Raw genomic sequence first — 21488 nt, forward strand, 5'->3', positions numbered from 1 at the left:
CCAGGACACCTGCAGAGTAACTGCTGTTGCTTTCCCACCTGTGCTTCAGCCAGAGCACATCAAAATCAACATGTGCCACCAGAAACTTCACACTAAGTTCCAGATGCAACGTGCTGCTGGTCCACTCATAGTGCAAATCAAAAACCTTCTGGGAGGTTTTCAGGGGATATTCAGCTGAATAAATGTACAGAAGGATTTCAGCCATTCTATACAAGCACCTGGTGCCATCTTTTGTGAAATTCAACTGGTGCAGATTCACATGAAAGATCCACTTGGACTTTGTCACTGCCAAAACCTCTAGACATCTCTGATAGGGTCCTGAATCCCACCTGGATGTGAGACAAAGAACTTTCCAGGGTTTGTTGATTCAGTCTTTGTTGACTATGATGGGAGTTCAGCCACTGTGCTCACAAAGTGCTGACACGTAGACACTTGAATATCGGCGTCTTAATTAGTGACCCAAGACCCATCTCATCTTGCAGTGACTGAACAACCACTATTTTCCTGAACAAACAGTCACTGCACCAATACAATCCACTATCTCCTCAAATTCCTCTGCTAAGGAAAATGACATCAGTGGGATAATCCTACATTAAACTGGAGTTAAGGAATCATAAAGGAAAAGCTGGAGGCAGTTCTGGATGACCACTGTAAATTACTACTAAGGTGCAACCAGGACGGTTTCTGTTGGAGCAGTGCAATGCTTGGATGGGCAACAGGATCCACCTGATAAATAGAAACAGACCTGAGTTCACTCCTTTCTCAGAGAGGTATCATTTATTTGGAGTACTGTTCAAATACCTCAGCATGCTAAAAGAGAAAGAGGCAAAACAAAATGTAAAGAATCAACACCCGTTTCTTTCTTGCTTCTTCCAAGGAAGAAGATCCAGAGACATAGGAGTATCTCTAAATTTGTTGTGGTTACATAGGGTTACTGGAAATCAATGTTGAAAATGTCAGACTTTAAGAAATAACTCCTTATGGCTGGATTTTGTATGTTCTCCTCAAATGAAAGCATCATTTTCACATCACACAGCTGGAAGGACCCACTACCCTGAGTTCCACATGCCCATCCAGGAATAATAAAGGTTGGAAAAGACTACTGAGATCATCATGTCCAACTACTGACCCACTGTTAACCACATCCCCCAGTACCACATCTACCCTTACCCTGAAAACCTGCATTTAATGGGAGAACAGGAAATGCAAAAGGAAGAGGAATAGAGGATTGAAACAGCACTCTTATGCTTGACCTTAAAAACAGGTGAGATTTCAGATCAGATTTGGAACAAGAGTATAATGGTGATAAATGATAAAATAACCATTATGAAAATTTCAAGAGGCATAATTGGCTTTATAGGTGTGCAGTGGAGCTCATCCATATTGGCTTCAAAAAAGTATTTGATTAAACACTATCAGCTCAAATGAGGAGAGCAGAAGCCGGATGAACTGCAGAGGGGGTGTGGAAATGGAAACACATAGTACTGCAAGGGTGAGGATCAGGCTGGAGGGAAATTACTAATAGATTTCCTCAGTAATCAGACTTGAGACCAACATTTTTATTAATTACTTGGGCGCAGAAAGTGTCTGACAAAATCTGCTAATGGCATAATTTAGAGGCAGCGTCAGTATGGAGGCGGAGTGAGATAACAGCAGAAGTAGCACATGATTCTGAGGGCTGTTACATGAGGAAAGACAAGAAATTCACTGGTACAAAATGCAGCATAATTTATTCAGGAACTAAATATCCACACAGCCTTGTGATATAAACATATGGCTTATCACCTGGAAATGACTGAGAAATTCCAGGTGATGGGACAATGATCAGTGTAATGCAGATGGGAAAATTACAGACATGGTTTTAGTGCCAGGATGAGGCAATTCCTTGGATTGGGAAAGGTCTCTGTGGCACAGGTAGTAAACATAGTCATTAGTATTCTTCATCTCCAAGTTGCCCCAGCTGTAATGGCAAATGGTCAAGTAAAAGGCCAGCTCAGCCAGAGGGGATCACTGAAGCTAACTAGGATAACTGGAGAAGCTGGGAGGCATTCATCATAAGGAAACGGAAGGAGATTGGCTTGATCGGCCTGGAAAAGCAGGGGCTGCTGGTATAGCTACCTGTATGTGCACAAGTGTAAAACAGATGTGAAAGAGGAAAGGTGAGTAACTGGCCAGGGCATGTTGGCTGGAGAATGAACAGGCACAAACCGTCACGAATTATTATTTGGAGTACAAAAGTTTATATTTATGAAGAGTATCAGTAAGCAGAAGCCTACCGCCTTCCATGAGGGATCTCATCACACTTAGGGAAAGCACAACATGCCTTACCTCATGACCAAAATAAGTGAGCATCAAGACATTAGGAGGTCCTCTCTGGAACTCTGCTACAGAAAATGGAACCCTGCAACACCTATGGGACCAGTCTGTGCCATGAATAGGAGTTTACAATCCTGTCATCTCACTCCCTAGGAGAAGGTCAGGTGAGTGCAGAACAGGCTGCCCAGGGCAGAGGGCACAGCTCTGAGCTGCCAGAGTTCAAAGAGTTTGGACAACTCTCCGATCATGTAGTCTGATTTTTGGATGGTGGAGAGCAAAGAGCAGGACTTTATAATCCTTATGAATCTCTTCCAACTTGGGATATTCTACAATTTTACAAGGGCTGGAGAAGAAAAAAGGAACCAAGTCAGAATAGAGCAGAGGAAGGAAAGGAAATAAGGACCCTGGGGGCTGCTATCTTATTTATTAGGCCTTGGTAGCTCACCTGAGAGTACGAAGGCTCCCCAGGCATGCTGAGATGAGCAGCTGCTGCCTCCTTCCCTGAGGGAACACTGAAGTAATAGGGTGTTCAGAGGATGCAATGCTGTGCCAGAGGCAAGCAAAGGGAACATGTCATTATCATGCCTACAGAGGCTGGGGCATCCCCAGGAGACAGCAACAGTAATGGTGTTTTATAGTAAGTTGATAACTATTCATGCCAGGAGGACAAGTCATTCTTAGTGGTCTTATTTGCTAAGTCACTGGATAGTAACACAACAATTTTCACAGCTGGTGCAAAAAGGTCACTTCTTCTGTCTTCTAATACAAGTAAATGGAGTAAATGAAGAATTAAATGCACTCATTAACAACACACACACACCTCAATCTCAGGTAGGTGGTGGGCACTACGTGCAGATGAAGAGGTCTGCAAGGTATCTATCTTCACCATCAATGCTTTCCCACATGGATATTATGTGATTGTGGTCCAACGACTGTGTCCTCATCTTCCCAAAAGCATAGAAACAAGGAGATGGGTGACCAAACGCGTTTCACCTCATTACACAGCAGCACCCTGTAACTACATTCAGCAAGAAAACTGCTCTGAGGAGTGTGCAAAGACAGCAGAAATGCATTGGCCATTGTGTGACTGGCTGGGGTGGGATGTGCACGAGGCTTTAAAGCTGTTTGCAGTGAAGTAGAGGGGAATCTTGTATGCTTTGAGCTTTCATGAGGTCTGGGTGGAAGAGGAATGAGCACAAACACAGTCAAAATCTCTTCCCCTAAGCACTGGAAGCAGAGAAAATTCTTGGAGTATTATAGCACCAAAGGGACACCTTTTTGACTTGAAAGGTGTCAAAAAAGGTGAGGTTTTCTCACCAAAGGTGAGAACATTGTTTCCTACAAAAAGGCCTTTGATTTATGAGTAGTTACAAGTAGTACAAATACTGGGAAACTCCTGAACCCTTTTGTGGCTGGATGCTGCCAAGGCACATAGGGTGTGCATGGCTCCTTTTGCCAGAACCGGTCTAAAAACACCTCCTCATCAGGCTGCTTTTGGAAAGATCCACTAAGGACAGAATCCTAGCTGTCACCAGATACCCTGGAGCTGGATACTGAGCACTCTAGTCCAAAGTCCTACATTCTGGTCCTGCCTGGAGCCCGTCCCCATTGAGTAAGAACTGCTCCTTTCTGCTTCACCTCCTCCAGATCTTGGTGAGCAGCTTCATCTGCTGTTGGACCAAGAAGGAAGTTCTCAAAAGGAGTCCAGTCTGTGTAACTTCATCTGCAGTTTTTTTACCTTCTGACTAGGAAAGTCCTCCCCCAGCCAAGGCAGGTCTTAGTGTAGGACTATCTCTTCTAGGTATACAATTGATATCTGGGGGAATATTAACACATGTGGAAAGAAGAGAGCCAAGTTGTATGAATCATAGAATCATTAAGACTGGAAAAGACCACTAAGATCATCTAGTTGAACTACAAACCCATCCCCACCATACCCATTTTTGGCCTTTGGAAGCAGCGAGACTGCTTCTAATTACGTTCTTTGCAATACAAAGCAAAGCATCATTAGGATTACCAATAATCACATACAGGAAAAAAAAGGACTTACCCAACTGGTGATGAGGGTCCCTGGCTATAGAACACTCCATCTCAGGAAGTGATCCTCACCCAGGAGAAGTTGTCTGTCTCTCTGAAGGCAAACCCTTGAGTGAGCCCAGGAAGGGGAGGACACTGTGTCCCCTCCTTCCAGTCAAGTGGAAGAATTGCTTGCACCTGTGCTTCCTGGGCCAGCCACCAGGTGCTCAGTCATCAGTTCAGCTCATGAGATAGCAGTTCCCCTGCACTTACTAAGCCATGTCACCCTGTACGACATCCACCTTCTTGAACACCTGCAGTGATGATGATTCCACCACCTCCCTGTGCAGCCTGTGCCAATGCATTACCACTCTTTCTGAGAAGGATTTCTTTCCTGATATCCAACCTGTGCCTCTCCTGGTGCATCTTAAGGCCATAACCTCTCATACTTTCTTGTCTGTGTGGAACTCAGGAGCCAAACCTAACTCTCAAGAGAAGGACACAAACAATTCTTATGTCAGAATCTCTTTCCTTGGGAAAAACAAGACCAAAACCACACGTACAAATTGCACTCACAAACTTGCCGAAATATACTGAAACTAATCAACATTCTGTTTCCTATGCTGTAAACTGGGCAGGAGTATATTAAGCAAGTGAAAAAATATACACGCTGTTTGGATGTGGTGCCACATGCTCCATCAGATATAATTAAGGCTCCCATTCATCATCTCTCCTATGACTAGTTCTATACATTAAGTTCCATTTTAATTTAATTACCTTTAATATAGCATTTCTTCATTCAAAATGAGTAGCTCCTAGTAATGGTGCTTTCAGGGGAATGCAGTTGGTACTTCTAGGGGGGTGTGTGCTGGCAATCGGTTTTGCATAAGCAGGGAGAAATCCCAGTATCCCAGTTCCCAGTACCATAGGGAACGTAATGAAGTTTGGACGGTTCTGAGAAATCAGAAGGGAACTGGGGGCTTAAAACAGGTTTTACAAAAGAAAACAGGAAACTTAAGCTTGTTTTTGTTTTGGGCTGCAAGTGGGAGATTCACTGGTGAGCCAAAGCTTTGTAAAGTAATTAATCCCCCACATTAATTTTATTGGAGTGTCACACAGCAGTACCCTACCTGATGGTCTCATCCAACCCTGAATCCCAAGTCAATTGTTTTGACCCAGCTGTGATTGTCTGGAGTGATGGGAATAAGCCCCAACAGCTCATGTCCTGCAGAGAAAACACAAGGAGCAAGTCATGGCAAGAGAGATAACAGTAAACCCAAGAAACATCACCTAGCTGAAAGGCCAGCCTTGCTCATTGTTTTTTCTTCTGTAGGAATAGAAATCATTTCAGGTTTTATAAATACCATTAAATTTTGATCTAAAGATATACATGGATGAGACAAGCGGACTGGAAGAAAAATAGCTAAAGATACTGTTCTCAGAAGCTTTAACCCCGAGCAATTTTTGTACTGAATTCTAAAATTCAGTATCAATGGATGTCAGTGGGTTCCATTTTTTCTGCATAGAGGAATTCAGTGGCACTCCTTTGCACACCTGCACCAGACAGCATTGTGTCAGACTGCTCCTCTGCTGCCATCTGTCACACAGCAACAAAATGAAATAGAATATTGGTGGGAAGGCTCAGACTCTACTGCCATACCACCAACATCTACCTTCTACATTGTGGGTCAACATCATAAAATAGGAGGCATTACTTTCGGAGCAATTGTCATATTTGGGGCATTTCCTCTTTAGACACTCACACAGCTGACTTGTCAGAAAATATGATGTTTGCCACTTCCCATCAAATAACTTCTGTAAGTTTTTGTCTTAGTAGTCAAAACTTAAGTCATACCAATCTTATAATGCTTTTGGAATCCACTCATACTGTAGTTAAAGAAGAAATATGGCTGAGAAAGTCCATCCTCTCCTTCCCACCTCCTTTTCAGAAGTAGATGTGGCTCTACCTTGATACAATTGTCAGTGTTTTATAATGCTCTTGATGCTTTGTTAACCTTACTTAGAGAAGGGAGCTGATGGCACAGTCCCTTGTGCATTCACCATCCGGGCTATTCAGGTGGAGATGAGTTCACGCAAACACTTTGCATGAGTTTACAAAGCCAGAGCTGCTGTTACCTACTGAAATAACTGCAGAGAGCAATGATCCATGCAAGGAGCAGCAGAAAATCATTCCTGACCCCATGCATTGCTCAAACCCCCAGCTTAGCATCACCCAGCTGTGCACTTCACCAGCACGCTGTGAAGCCACATTGCTGGCATTTGGAGTACGGAATCTCAGCGAGTTATTGATATTTCCTTGAATATTATACAACTGCTTGACAACGTAATCCATCACGAGAGTGAAGGCAGATAATTTCCTGGGAGCACATTGAATTCCTTTATTCTGTTCCCTTTCTGGTTAAGCCCACTTGCTGGTCCCATTGTGCTGCTGCCTGTTCTTTGAATTGCCATTTATAAATCGCTCTGTGTACAACTAACTCTTGCGTAAAAGGCTTCAACAATAGCAGTATACAGTCAAATGCACATAATTGCTTTGACAAAAGAAACAGAAATCACATCAAGGCGCATAAACCGTGGTCCCTGTGTACTGCAGTTTAAAATAGATGATGCCCTATGGCTGATAATGTACTTCCGCTATAATCATTATGAGTCTTCTAAATAAGAAGCCAATTATTGCTCTAACAAGGCGCTCATTAGTAGTCTGGACAGAGATCATACAGATGGTACGGAACAGCTGGAAGTGGCAAAGGGAATCAGAGAAGAGATGTGAGAAAGGCGCAGGTATAAGAGGAACTGCAGCCCTCTGCGTGGAGCTGGCCACTGTGTGCTGCAGCTGATGGGATGATTGATTCCTGCTGCTACAGGATTTCAAGCCAGTCCTGCCCATATCAGCTCTGTAAGTCACTGTGTCTTGAGTGCTGTCATTGCTAAGAGCCTGGGTGCCTCCATCACCAAACTCCAGCCCAGGGAAGGAGCAGTCAGTTGGGTGGGATAGGACGTGCTCTCTGCAGCGTGGCACATGCAGGGAGCTCAGGGAGAGCACTTCTAAACTCAGAGCTTTCCTCTATTGCTCTTATCCAGGCTGGGAGCACAAGGTTTGACCCAGAAGCTCTGTGGAAAGGGCTTTTGTGCTAGAGATGGACGTGGTTCCTCCTGTGCATTTTGCTCCCTGAATTCTGTGCTGATGCAGGAGGTAACTAACACTGCCCAATGGCACAGCTCACCAAGCTTTGCCTTTGAGTCTGCTGTTCAATCCTGTCTGCATTTGGAAAATGTAGCTGTGAAGGGAAAGAAAAAACACTGGTATCTCTGGTATTGTGAATGCTGGTAGTGAGGAAGAGCCTGGCTTCCAGCAGGTTTCTGCACCACAGCCACAGGTGCTGGTATTTCTATTACCACAAGCCCAGCTCCAAGGACTGAGGATTGACCTGCTGCAGGTTTTGCCTCCTTCCTAAAGGCAAGTCTCACAAGAAGCTTTGTAGTTCAAGTAATTATTTACCTCCCCCATTAATTAGGCTCCTACAAGCTTGGTAAGCCATGTGCAGTGCCTGGGGCAAAGAACAGGGATGTTCCCACCACTGCCAGCCACGGTGCCCAGCCCACTTGTACGATTTTGCTTTGATTAACTGCAACATCTTAAGCACTTCTGGGTATGGGTTTTTTGTTTCATTTGGTTGGGTGTTAGTTTGTTGTTTGTTTAAATCATAGGGTGTTGCGCCAGCATCTGTAGCCAGCACCAACATTTTCTCTTCAGTGCCTACCTAGTTCAATAGAGCAGGTCCAGCTTTGTTTGTGTTTCATTGACACAAAAAGCAGAATATGTTGCTGTAGAGACAGCTATGATTTGCATCTTAATTAAGCAATGACAGATGCCCTACTGATAACAGCAATCTTTAGCTATGGATCCCCCATTGGCTTTAAGGTTACAACATTCCCACATGTTAGGAGGTGCTTCTGAAGTCAGAATTTTAGCAGGTGATCAGCAGAGCGTTATGTCTTAATGTTTTTGTTGTGCCAAAAGCCTTGCTGGGTTTTTATCTCCAGATGAAAACTGATCTGTACAGGGGTACGTTTCCCTATCACAGTCCTAAGGAAAAGTAAGGGAATTACATAAAACCTGGGCATGATGCTGACAGTGCATCACCAAGACACTCAACAGGGCTCCAATGGCTGTAAATTCAAGCACTTGAAGGACAGTGGATGTCTACTTTGGTTTTCCAGCCCTGGGTGCTCTTGCCCAGTTGTTCAACGTAAAGACTTTGATCCACCTTTTCTACACTAAAGAGACTTCAGGGTGGCCAGGGAGTGACAGTGGGAAATACAGCAAACTTGGTAAAAGATAAAACTAGGTCTGAACCCACTCTCATTCAGTGACCATGTGTTGGTCTTGGGGGGTCCATAGTCTGGACACTTAACCAGATGGAGCAGATCCTTACAGATGCGGCATATAGTTTATCTCTGTAGATAATGCTCCACCTCACCTGGTTTACAGCATCAATTAAACACTTTGGAACGTGCAGACCTTCAAAGCAGGGAGTGACTCGGCCATGAGCATGGCATAGAATTACCTTCCCTCAAGGTAAGGATGAGCTTCTCCAGGAGAGCTATAGAGGAGGTAGTTGTAGGAGCACCAGAGCTTACAGAGTCTGGCTCCTTTTAGCTTTGTGCCACAGTTGATTTGTTGGTGTAAGAGATAAATGTGAGCTTAAATCAAAACTTTTTGCACTTCAGTGGGTTTTATTCGCATCTTGTTGGCATTTAAAGGGCTTTTTGCCATGTGACTGCAGGCACTTGATATGATCTCAGCGCACATTGTACTCTTACCTTGGCACAGGTCCACAATGCATTTTTCTCCTCTCTGGCAATCAGTTTTTCCCACATTCAGAAGAAATCGGTTATCTGCAACTCTTTCTCATCTGCAGAGCTTCCTGAAACAGGGCCAAGGCTCAGGAGGAGCGGGGATAGGCAGCACCTATGTGCAGTATAGGAAACTGATACAGACCAGTTGCATCCAGTTATTTATAGGGTGTCAGTCTAAATGGATATGTCTCTGCTGGCACATTCTGTCATTATTGGAGGCAGGGCTCTGTCCCACAGAACACAGCGACTCCTACATTGTGGATGCAGCCAAGCAGATAGTGGGACTGGGGAAAAATGAAGCTGCAGCTGATAACAAAAATATCCCTATTAACTCCTATTGCTGCTCCACTGCAGCACTTCCCCATCTCTATGGCAGAAAAGAGAGGATGTTTCTTGTTCTACCAAGTGAAACTGTAGTTAGCAGTCAGGTCAGGTGCCTCCCAGGAGGATCACTTAGCCCTCGCGCTCCTATGAGCTCGATGGCATGCTGAGAAGCTTCCACACTTGAAGGGCAGGAAGCCTGTGCCTGAGTACACCAAAAAGTTAATTGGGAAGAGCAGCAGTGGAAAAGGCCTGACCTTTTCCTGAATCTCAGCCCAGTGCTGAGTCGCAGAGGTCATCCAATTAACGGGGAAAATGATGCTGGAAGAGAACTTTCTGCCTTGAAGGAATGATTGTGAGTTGTTAGCGGGGCCCCATCACAGTGTATTTGGTTTCAGGGTGAGATCTTTCACTCAATGGGAAAGCAGTACTTTGCTCTCGGACATGGATGGCCACCACCAGCAGTGAGCTGGCTCCTGGGGCTCCATAAGCATTGCCAGAGGTTGGCTGTGTCCCCATAGCCTACTGCAATGATGCTTCTGATTCCTGAGGCTTTAACTGCCAGTAAAGCTGAACTTTATTCCAAGGGAAACAGACAGGTAGGGTGGAGATTTTCAGACCCAGCAACTATTAGCTAAGAGAGAAGACCACTTCTCTCAGACTCCTGCTGTGTCCAAATTCTAACAGGTTTTCTGCTCTACACGAGCATTTGATTTAAAAGGAAACCCATCCATCAGCTCTTCATAGAGTACTCCCCACGTTACTCCCTCAGGCTCCAGCAGGACTGAGCCAATGGGACTCCATTTTGTGCTGGTTCAATGTGCTTTGTCTCCCAGCGTATCTAGCGGGATGTTTCCCATTTCACAGGCTAACAAAGATTTTCCTCATATGTTTTCTGATGGATGAAAGAAGCAATCACTGCTCGGTATCTCAGGACACCAGCTAATAGTGCATTTGTTTTACACAGACAAATTCAGCTCCTTTCTGCTTCAAAACACTCAGAAATCATGTTAATCTGGAAGAAGGTGGTGTATTTTTACAAGTTATATATTAAAAGCAATTGTAACAGGATACTGATGTTTCATTCATGTTGATGTTTTTAGTGTATAGTATAAGAATTTATAGATAACCTGATCCCCAGCACTGGGAATGTCTGTGTTTGAGTATGATATCCCATATTTGTCCTCCATCCACCAGCCATGAGAAGTGAAGGGGTGAATCACAGCTCACTTCCATCTTCTACTAACCTATACAACTGGCCATGTTAAAGCTGACACTATAAAAGCAGTCAGGATGGATCTAACTACATTTTCTCCATCAGAATAGTCAGAGGTCCAAAAGAAAGAAGCTGGATAATGCATAAAGTCAACCAAGTGAACAGGGCAGCCAATGTGTCAGATGTCACCACCAGCCATCCCATGCGACACATCTCCAGTAATACAGCAAAGAAGCACAGGGTGAGATCCTCCATGGCCCATTGGTGCCAATTGATGGCACCCAAAGGAGTACCAAAAAAGGTGGATAGGAAGAAGTATTGTATATTCTAATAGGTGGAAACAAGTGCTGAGAAGTAAATGGATGGCTGTCTAAAGGATCAAGGGAAAAACAAGCAGTTGGACTCTTGTGTCATAGCTGGCTTTTAAGGAGCAGGAATGTAACTTGAATGATGCTTATCAGAGTGCGTTCTCCAGAGAGACATGTTTGTTAGTCTCACGCCAGTTTTGTTTATTGAGGCCATAAAGTGACTGCAGTGTATTTCCACCAATACATGTGGAAATAAAAAGCAAATGGGGATTACCAGAACAGTATGAGAGGGAAATGCCAGATTTAGTAAAACATCTATTTAGCAAGATTAAAATCATTAAAAAAAATAATCTCGCTTTTTAAATGCTATTGATCACCGTTATTTGCTCTGAGAAGAGGCATAAGCAGGTGTTCCTGAGAGATTTACTCCTGGTGGCAAGAATTATGGCTGTTTCTTTAGCAGAAACACGTGAGCCCCATGTGATGGTGGTCTACAATTTAAAACGGGAGAGATACGTGTAAAAGCGGTGTAATTAAAACTGACATTTTTTGCTCAGCTGCTAACGGTGTTCACAGGGATGAAAAATGACATTAGTTCCACCCTGGGCAGAGATGCTGCTCATTGTAAGAGGTCTGGGCAGAGCATTAAGTGGTAATGAACTGGCCTACAGCTCTGGTTTAGGGATGCTGGATTACATTGGCAGAGCCAGTGCAATGCCTGGCACCAGCAATGACAGAGAGGTGCCAGCCCTCGTGCAGCCCATGCAGCCCAGCTGCCATGGGCAAATGGACACTGTGAGTGAGACGTGATGAGAAAAACTCTGTGTTTGGTGACAAAAAGAGGCATCCAGTCCCTCAGCTCCCTAGGGAAGAGGAGGTGGAGTTGTGTTGGAGAAGAGCATGGAAGATGGGAAGCTCTGGAAATTCGAGGATGTCAAAGTGTGACACCAGATGTGGTGGCTTCTCTGGATATCAGGAATATTTCCACAATGTTTTCCATCCCTCAGTCTACAGTTACCACTGAGGAGCCTTTCTGGGGGATGCAGGGATGAGATATGAATCAGTCCTGCTGGCCAACACGGCCACAGCATCTCTCAGTGTCCCATAAGGGAGTCCAAAACATCAGCAGCAGCTACAGTGGGTGCTCATTTGAACACAGAAGCACAAGAACTTGTGTTAAAGTTTGTATTTGTGTGGCTGAAAGCAGGCTGACATGACTCCAGCCCAATGCCATCTATTGAACAGTCAGGTCATCGTTACCTCTCCTCTAACCTCTGCATGAGATTTGTGGCTGCTAGCCATCCCTTGTTGTATAATTATTTCCTTTTCTTTGCATGAAATGAGATACTGAGTTTAAGTTACACTTATATGGTAGTCAGCTCCATTAATTATACCCAAGAAACCAGTGTGGGCAAAACCATGAGGAGAGAAACAGCATAAATACAGTCTGCAGCAGCACATGGCTTGTAAAAGTCATGTTTTCTAATCTTTAAAAATAAGATAGAAGTGTTTTAAAATAAGTGCTCAGCAGAAGATTGATCAAAACAACTTTAATTAGAGACATGAGACTATTTACACTGGCTGTTGCTTCTCTAATTTAGCTTTAATTTTCATGCTTGAAGGCAAACAAGCAAGCCAAAACTCAAGTGGCTTAGGGGAAACTTGTGCTTTTAATGAAAGCATCTCTCACCCTGTGCAGGAAAATAGCAGGGGAAGTGACCAGAAAAGAGCAATCCAGAAGCTGACATTTCTGGAATAGCTTCAGGTTTGTTGACGCGATATGTCCCTTGTTCTGTGAAGCAGTAGCTGACCATTGCTCCAGGACAGTGACCTCGTGCCTAGGATAACCCCTCCCTGGAGATGCTTGGGTGTTATCTGTGGTATTTCCTCCTGCAAAGAGGGTTGTGTGGCAGGATAGATGCAGTGAGAGCCAAGTGAGCCCCTAATCCTTCAGAATAAGTGATGTACAAAGTAATTGCTCTGTGTATCTGACTGCTGAAAACTAAATGGAAAAAGCAGAAAATAGCAACAGAACCCAACTCTACTATTTATAGTTAGATGGCATTGATGGCCGTTCTTTCACCATTCACTCCAAAATAGTCAGGAGATGACAAGGCAGACCCCCTAGGCTGGGTAACAGGGCTTGCTATGATAGCAATGGTCTACACTTACAGCTTCTGTGATTGATTTCACGTTTGTGCCAGAGGTTAATCAACTCCAGCAGGTGTTGATTCCTATGTATCTTGCACCGTCATAGAAATTATGGCTTAATCCTCACCAGTGAACTGAAGCGTGCCATAACTGTGTTCCGCGGGTGCTTCGGTTGTTATCAGTGCAGCAGGACGTGGATGCAAAAGGGCGATGGTAACTAGCAAAGGAGTTGTCTTAAAGGTCAAACAGCAGAGCTGCATTTATTGATGTAGGTTGAATAGCAAGGCAGATGGTTCCCTGAACAGTGTGGGATGGGAGAAAGGTAAGAGAAAACCTAATGAATGATATGTGAGCTATCCATCTGAAGAAAGTTAATGGAGGAGAAGGAACACAACTATGCAGAAACAGGAGATGTGTCAAAGCTAGGGCAGATGGACAGGGGCTATAGGTTCCAGGGGAATCCAGACCCTTGAAGCTACTGAAACGAGGCAAAGCCTTAAAAATGCACCTGAAATATCTGAGCACCTCTATGGGGATGCAGTGACTGTCCTGTGAAGGACAGCGTCCCTGACTGCTTGCCCTGCATACAATAGCCTTTGTGCATGAGCTAAACTTCTCACTTCCAGCAATAAAATTCAGTTAATACAATAGTTCAGACCAAATAGTAGATTAATACTTAAACATTACAGTATTTATCAGATGGACTGTAAAAAAAGGGAATTAGAAGTTAACTTATGTGGTAAGATTGGTGCAAATAATTCTCTTGACTCAGCTGCTCCATGCAGTAGGATGGAGAGAAGAGCTTCCAGTGCAATAATATGACTAGAGTGGTAAGAGACCAGTAGGAAAGTCTCATAAAGCTCTGAAGGAGAACAAAAAACACTGTCCTCTAAGAAAGCTGGAGCAGACATAAATATCTCTGCTAAAACCCTATTAGACCTAGCTTGATTGATGACTGGTGTGAAGCACAAAGTACAGAAGCATGGTGAGTTGAACTTTGGGTAGAGGGAAAATGGAAAGCACAAATCACTACAAAGGAGCTGCTTCATGACTGAGCAGCAGCAGCTAGGAGCATCCAGATATTGGCTGGATGGTCACACGCGGAGTTGTTTGTAGTCAATGGCTTTGCTCTCATGAAACCCTACTTGGAGTACTGTGTCCAGTTCTGAGGCCCCTGACACAAGAAGGACATGGAGCTGTTGGAGCAGGTCCAGAGAAGGGCCACAAAGATGATCAGAACACTATAGTACCTTCCCTATGGGAAAGGCTGAGAGAGCTGGGGCTCTCTTTGTCTTCAGAGAAAACTCTAGGGGGACCTCTTAGTGGCCTTCCAGTACCTGAAGAGGGGCTACAGAAGAGCTGGGGAGGGACTTTTTATAAGGGCATGTAGTGAGAGGATAAAGGAAAATGGCTTTAAACTGGAAGAAGGTAGATTTAGACTAGATATTAAGAAGACATTATTTACTGTGAGGGTGGTGAGACACTGAAAATGTTGTCCAGAGAGGATGTGCCCTTCCTGGAGGCATTCAAAGCCAAGCTGGATGGGGCTTTGTGCAATATGGTCTGGAAGGAGGCATTCCTGCCTGTAGCAGGAGGGTTGGAACTAGATGATCTTAAAGATCCTTTCTAACCCAAATCATTCTATGATTCAATGAGAATGAAAGCCAGGGATATGAAAATGTACAGCTTGGATGTGCTTCACCATCCACACGAGCATGGACACTGCCTGGAGATGACTGGCATGGAGGTGACATTCCAACCAGCTCATAAATATTTCCATGATCATCAGTGGAAATGTCTTGGCATCAAGTTCAAGAGGTCACATGCATCTGTTTCCAAGGAAGGACCAAGAGAACAAATAGTTCTTTAACACAGCCCAAATCTAAAACATTCTTATTTTCCTGTTGCAAGAAAGAGGCACTTTATTGCTTTGATCTCAGTAATGCTTTGAACCTGGAGGGCAAAACTGGAGAACCTATGTCTACTGTATACAATAAAAATGATGGAGAGAATTTCAGAGTGATATAAAGCAGGAAAGGAAAGCAGAAATGCAGTGCTACATGAGCATGAATTTGGCACAAGTGAGCAGAGAGGGACTAATAAAATGGGGCCTGAAAAACAACACCTTATTAAGAACACAACCTGGAGCCAGAAAAAGTCTTTATCAATGAAATAACTTCTTTCAAGCTTTATCTGTAACAAACCTGTATTGCCCTACACCGTTATCAAGTCTATACACTCATTTTTCATTTTCCTCCATATTCCATAATCTTTTAGTTTCTAATGATGAAAAATATACATATTTAACTTCTAATTTTTGGTTGCCTTTCAGTAAAGATAAATTTCAAATCTGAAAGAAAAAAAAATAATATTTTGAAAGCATTTTTTAAAACAAATTGATATGGTATGACAAGTAGTTGGGCTCACTGCAGTCAAACCACCGTGGTTATCAAGAGTGCTTGCAAAGTACTGGCTCATGACTCGCCATTAAAAGAATAAAGCAAACATCATAACAGCTTATTGCAAACATGTCAGCCTTTCCCTGGGCAGGCATCCATCTCTCTATGCTCGTATGTCCTGCATCCTGCTCCCCAGCTGGACACCCTGCTGGCCAAGGTAAAGGGACCTAAAGACAGACCAAGTGTGGCTGCAATTGCATGGTGGGGCTGAGGGTCACAGGGGTGCAGGTACTTGAGCAGTTTCCTCTTTGCGTAGCAGCTGTGCACCTGATCAAGCTGCAGATGTCCCTGTTCAGGGCAGGGGAGTTAAACTAGGCAGCCTACAAAGGTGCCTTCCAACTCAAATGGTTCTATGATTTTATGATTTGTGCCCTTGGATGTTTTCAGTTTATCAGTTTGTTTTTAAGATATATGCCTGGATGTGCATCTTCAGCTCAAAGCAGGTATAAACCAGGGCAGGGGTTTATCCACAGCTTGGTGCTGAGGTGCAACATATCCTCATGCTTTTGGGGCTCTGCTTTGACACCCCATTGAACAACCAGGTCCAACAGTATCCCCAAATTCTTTTGTAAACGCCCTCTCCTACCTTCCTTTGTCTCTTTAATGGTCTCCCAGATATTTATTCTAGCCCCTTGGAGGTCCATTTTCGTTTTAATTTCCCTATGGTTCTCGAAGGGAAATATGTGCGTCCATTCTTGTTACTTTTACAAGATCACAGATATCTGATTTTGCAGTAGAACGAGAAGAGCACAGGGTTATGACCCTAAACGTGCAGACTGTGACCTGGACCAGAAGTATCTCCTGAGTGCCACCTTCTGGTACTTGAAGAGCGCTTACAAACAGGAAGGGGACCAACATTTTACACAGTCTGATAGTGATAAGATAAGGGAGATAGGCTTTAAACTAAAAGAGGTGAAGTTTTGGTTAGGTGTTGGGAATAAATGCTTTACTCAAAGGGTGGTGAGGGACTGACACTGCTGCACAGAGAGCTGTAGGTGCCCCATCCCTGGATGGGGGCTCAAGGCCAGGCTGGATGGGGCCCTGGGCAGCCTGAAGGTCCCCTCCAAGTAAGCCATTCTATGACTGAATCTATGATTAAGCTTGGTGGATCTGAGACATTTTCTCTCTGGAGATGATTAAGCCCCAGGGAACTAAGATAATTCAAAAGAAAATACGATCTGTTATGTCTGATGTGTTGCTTCTAATTTAATTTTAATGATGCAGATGAGAAAAGTGATGCCTGCGTGTCTGCTTTGTAATTGCAGCATATTCTGTCTCTGAGGCTTAATGTCATTTTATGGAGGATCTGTTGATTACCTGTTGTATCAATTGCAATGCAACTTCAGACTATTTGGTAGATGTTCTTGAAATTAGATATTACATCATAACTTCCCACCTCAAACAAACATTATGTAAAGCCTGTCTATCAGTTTTGTTGTGAAAAGCAGCAGCTTTGACTACTGTAGCTAAGGCTGAATTACAGATCAGAATTATAGATGTTAAGGAAATCGTAGAATGGCCTGGGTTGAAAAAGGCCACAGTGATCACCCAGTTTCAACCCGCCTGCTGTGGTCAGGGCTGCCAACCACCAGACCAGGCTGCCCAGAGTCACATTCAGCCTGGCCTTGAATGCCTCCAAGGATGGAGCATCCACAGCCTCCTTGAACAACCTGTTCTAGTGCGTCACCACTCTCTAGGTCACCACCACTTCCTTCTATTCTCTAACCTAAACCTCCCCTGTCTCAGTTTAAAACCATTCCCCCTTGTCCTATCACTGTCCACCTTTGTAAACAGCCATTCTCCTTCCTGTTTATGTGCTCCCTTCAAATACTAATATTAGAGCTACAGAAGAAAGAAAGCAACATGTAAGAAGCCAGTATTCAAGCTCCCAAGCTGAGCTTCTTGGCAGTCAGGTGTTCACCTTGAAATAAAATGGGAGCAGATGTTCTTCATCATCTGAAATAGTCACTCATCACTTCTCCAGCCAGTACTCTGCCATACAAAACATTGGTGTCAGCAGTCTGGAAAGCAACCTTGCAGAACACTACATAGTTGTTGTGACAGACACCAAGTTTAACATGAGTCAGCAATGCTCCCTTATAGCAGATAGTGCACATTGCACACTGTGCTGCATTAGCAAGAGTGCAGCCAGCACTCCCAGCCTTCCCCACCTTCCCCAGCCAACCAAACTGGAACAACAGACATGCTCGAATGACAAAGTCCAAAGCAACAGTTGTGAAGTCCATAGAGCTACAGAAGCGTAAGAGAAATCTATACTCCACACTTTCATCCTCTGTGTACAGGAAATAATTTCACAGCAATTTGATAACAGTAGAAAAAAAAAACCTTTGCAGGTTCAATTTCTTGCTGTTTAGTTCACACCAACACTTTAAGCTATTAGCACTGTAATAAATAAATAACACTTTCTTATTTAGCAGCCTTATTAAACGCTGGAGACTGACTTAAGCCCTTAGTTTCTTACATTATTAAGCTCGTCATTCATTATTAGATCAGTGTGAGTTTGCTGTAGCTCTGAGCTAAAGACTAACTGCCAGAACTGGCATTTACATAACATAAAGACAGCATAGGCCAATGGAAAACTGTGGGAGTCCTGAATAAGAGGCAGAAGGTGTCCATACCAACAGCCAGCATTTATTTTGTGTTCTGGAGGTTCTGGCACATAGATGCAGTTGGCATCAAATGCCCATTTGCCCATGTTCCAGCTGCAGTGGGGCTGCAGGGCTGCACATCTCACTTCACCTTCTTGCATTTTTAATCTCTATTTCTACCAGTTTCTACCCCCATAAAAACTCTAAATTCTCAAAAGGATTCTGCAAAAATGAAATCCCCACTGTGAAAAAGCAAAGTTTATGTAACACAGCATTTGCTCCTACAGATCTACACCTTTGATCCTTGTCACCTGCACTTCATTTCTTTACCAAAACAGGAGTCTCAGATTTGATGTTCATAGGGATATTCCTCCATTCTTTTCCTAAACTGTTTTTCTTTACCTTTTATCATGATCAAAGAGCAAACTTCATAGCTTCTGATCAAACATGGACTGAATTTGTGTCTCTCATCTTCCTCTTTAATTATCTGACCATTAATGAAATATGTCTAATATGCTCCTGATGGGATTATCAGCTGCTTCATCCTCCCGTTTGGTCCTTCTGGTCATGGTATCATCTTTCTCTTTAATTCCTCTAATGAACTCAGAAAAAAAAAAGTATGTGAATAAATTAATGTGCTAGGAAAGGATTCACATACCACTTTAGAACTCAAAGTTCTGCTGAGCATATATGGCAGTGAATTACTGCCATATATTCATATTGCCTGAACAAGCACTCAAACACCAAAACTGCCTTTCATTCAGTGGCTCATCCACAGTCACACTGACTTCCTGGCAGAAAGTCCCAATTGCAACACCTGGAGGTTGAGTTCCTGTTTATGAGCAGCACTTCATTCATAGCTCAGTAGAATTCTATGGGCCTTCACTCAAACCTCCATACTATAGTACTAACAGTGGTGAAGTAATGGTTTGTTGGATCCAGGACCTCTTTCATCAGCACTCATGTTCAGCACCATTAGTTCAGCACCAAATCAACCCCCCTGAGGTGTCTTTGGGGTTTTCTCTATTTTCATTCCCATATTTGTCTGAAAATTGGTAAGGATGTACTAGAAGAAGGCGTGAGCCAGGTTCTCTTCTCCCTTTTGCTGTATCAGGGGGATTTGGGCAGAGAACAGACCAATACAAAGTTGAGATGTTCTTCAGGATAATGTCTTTAAGTACAAAAGCAAAGCTGCGTATGGAGAAATACTCTTTGTTTCAACAAGATGGTTGCTAAAGGAGTTTCTCAGGTTTAAAACCACATCCCAAGAACACCAGGCATTTTCCTATCACCCAAATGACCTATGTTCAAATCAGTCACTCATCTCAATATGTACAACAGCAGTGTCCCCGTAGCTGTGACCTCAAGGTTGCTGTATTATGTCTACCTACTACAGAGCTTTTTTGCTCTTCACCATCTTTTCACTTGCTCTGTACTTAATGTGCCTCATCATGAAGGGTTTAGAAAGTCCTTGGTTTCATTCTGATTCTGAACTGCTTGACCCTCTTCGTGAAACCTAATACTTCTTTTCCAGCTCTCTCTGTAAAAACCAGGAGCAGTTAAAAGCACATGCATGCAACTTATTGCAATTACTACAGCTAAGGCAGTTTGCTTTGAAATGAAGGCATCATCCTCCATCTGTTGGCCATATCACCCTTTCCTCTTTCAATATATCAGCCCACTGGATACCAAACAGGTAATATGAGGTATGGAACTCTGCTTTGATCTGCTTCTCTTCAGCAGAAATTGACAGCAAACGGAATTTCACCTGGTTCACCATCAGACAAAGATGAGTGTTCAGCAAATATGAGCTCCTAAAATACATCCAGAGTGTTGTCTTTACTTGGAATAATTTTGGCTGTATGAATGAGAGGTTTAACCCTGAACTTCTATCCATATGTACAGTCAGTGTCTTTAGCAATTCCAATGGATTTTAAAACGTAGCATTGGAGGTCTATTTAGAGCCATGACAAAGATCTGAACATGTCAAAATATTAGTACATAAAAACTGAGAGATGAGGAATTGCATGGACCAATGTTTCCAACTGCATCCTTATGGATTTCACAGGGGTAAGTGCGTGCTGAGATACTTCATAACCCAACACCAGAGATGCTCTGGGTACTCCAAGCTTCATGGGTGCACCATATCAGCTCAGAGGCTCCTACCCCAGGTGGTTCCATGGCAACTTCAGGACCTTTAATTCCTCCAGCAGTCAGTGTCAGAGGCAGATATTCCCAGAGAGGAGGAACACTGGTAGTTTAGCTGTGCCCCGCTGTTTTGCTGATTGGCCACACACCTCTGTACATGTCATGGTTACCTTTGCCTTTCTGTGAGATAGAATGTGCCATGGGGCTGCAGTGGTGGGTTTCTTAGAATCATAGAATCGCTCAGGTTGAAAAAGACCTCAAAGATAATAACGTCCAACCATAACCTACCCATACCACCCTAACCAGCAACCTTCTGCTATCTCATGTCCCTGAGCACCACACCCAAATGGTTTTTAAACACATCCAGGGATGGTTACTCAACCATTTCCCTGGAGAACCTATACCAGTGCTTAACAACCCTTTCTGTAAAGAAGCATTTGCCATCAATGGGAAGTACAAGCTCACATCTCCTAGTCCTGCACAGATTAGCAATCAGCATACAAAATATAAGCACGGTTGTAAGCCAGAATGCATTGAGAGGAAGTTTTGTGTTGTGGGTTGCACCATCAGCCATCATCATGGAAACTGATACATGGTGGAAAGACATCAGGAAGCATTCCTGTGAGGAGGCTTTAGCTGGTCTTAAGAAGGGTTAGAGCCACCCTTGGCCACCAACCACATCATGAAGCCAGTGTTGGAGGCAAAGGATGGAGGTGTGAGGCTGGAGCTGGGTTGATCATTCCTGTTGATAGGCCCATCACTAGAGGGAGACCAAGACCTACCCTATGCCTGGCAGCTGTTCACATCACTTCTCATTGGAATCGAGGAAATATAATATCTAATGTAGCATTTTGTTCTTTATTTGCAAAAATAAAAGAAAGAAAAAATCAGCTATGTTTGGGGTCTAGTTCGGGGAAATAATTTGATGTATTTGCTACCATCATGTAGGATAGTCTCTGTGGATGGTACATCACATCCTCATGATCTTCTCCCAGTGTAATGCCATGGACCTGGTTCAAACTCTTATCAAGCATTATCATTCATCTCCCTTTATTATACGGCT

General features: G+C 43.6%; 1 long non-coding RNA gene across 3 annotated transcripts in view; it reads right to left on the reverse strand.

The window, feature by feature from the left end:
* The window catches only part of LOC107308814, a 65918-nt gene that overhangs the window by 37198 nt on the left and 7232 nt on the right, over nucleotides 1-21488 (reverse strand). The window lies entirely within an intron of this gene.

Source organism: Coturnix japonica, chromosome 2 (assembly GCF_001577835.2).
Source record: "Coturnix japonica isolate 7356 chromosome 2, Coturnix japonica 2.1, whole genome shotgun sequence".
Lineage (NCBI taxonomy): Eukaryota > Metazoa > Chordata > Aves > Galliformes > Phasianidae > Coturnix > Coturnix japonica.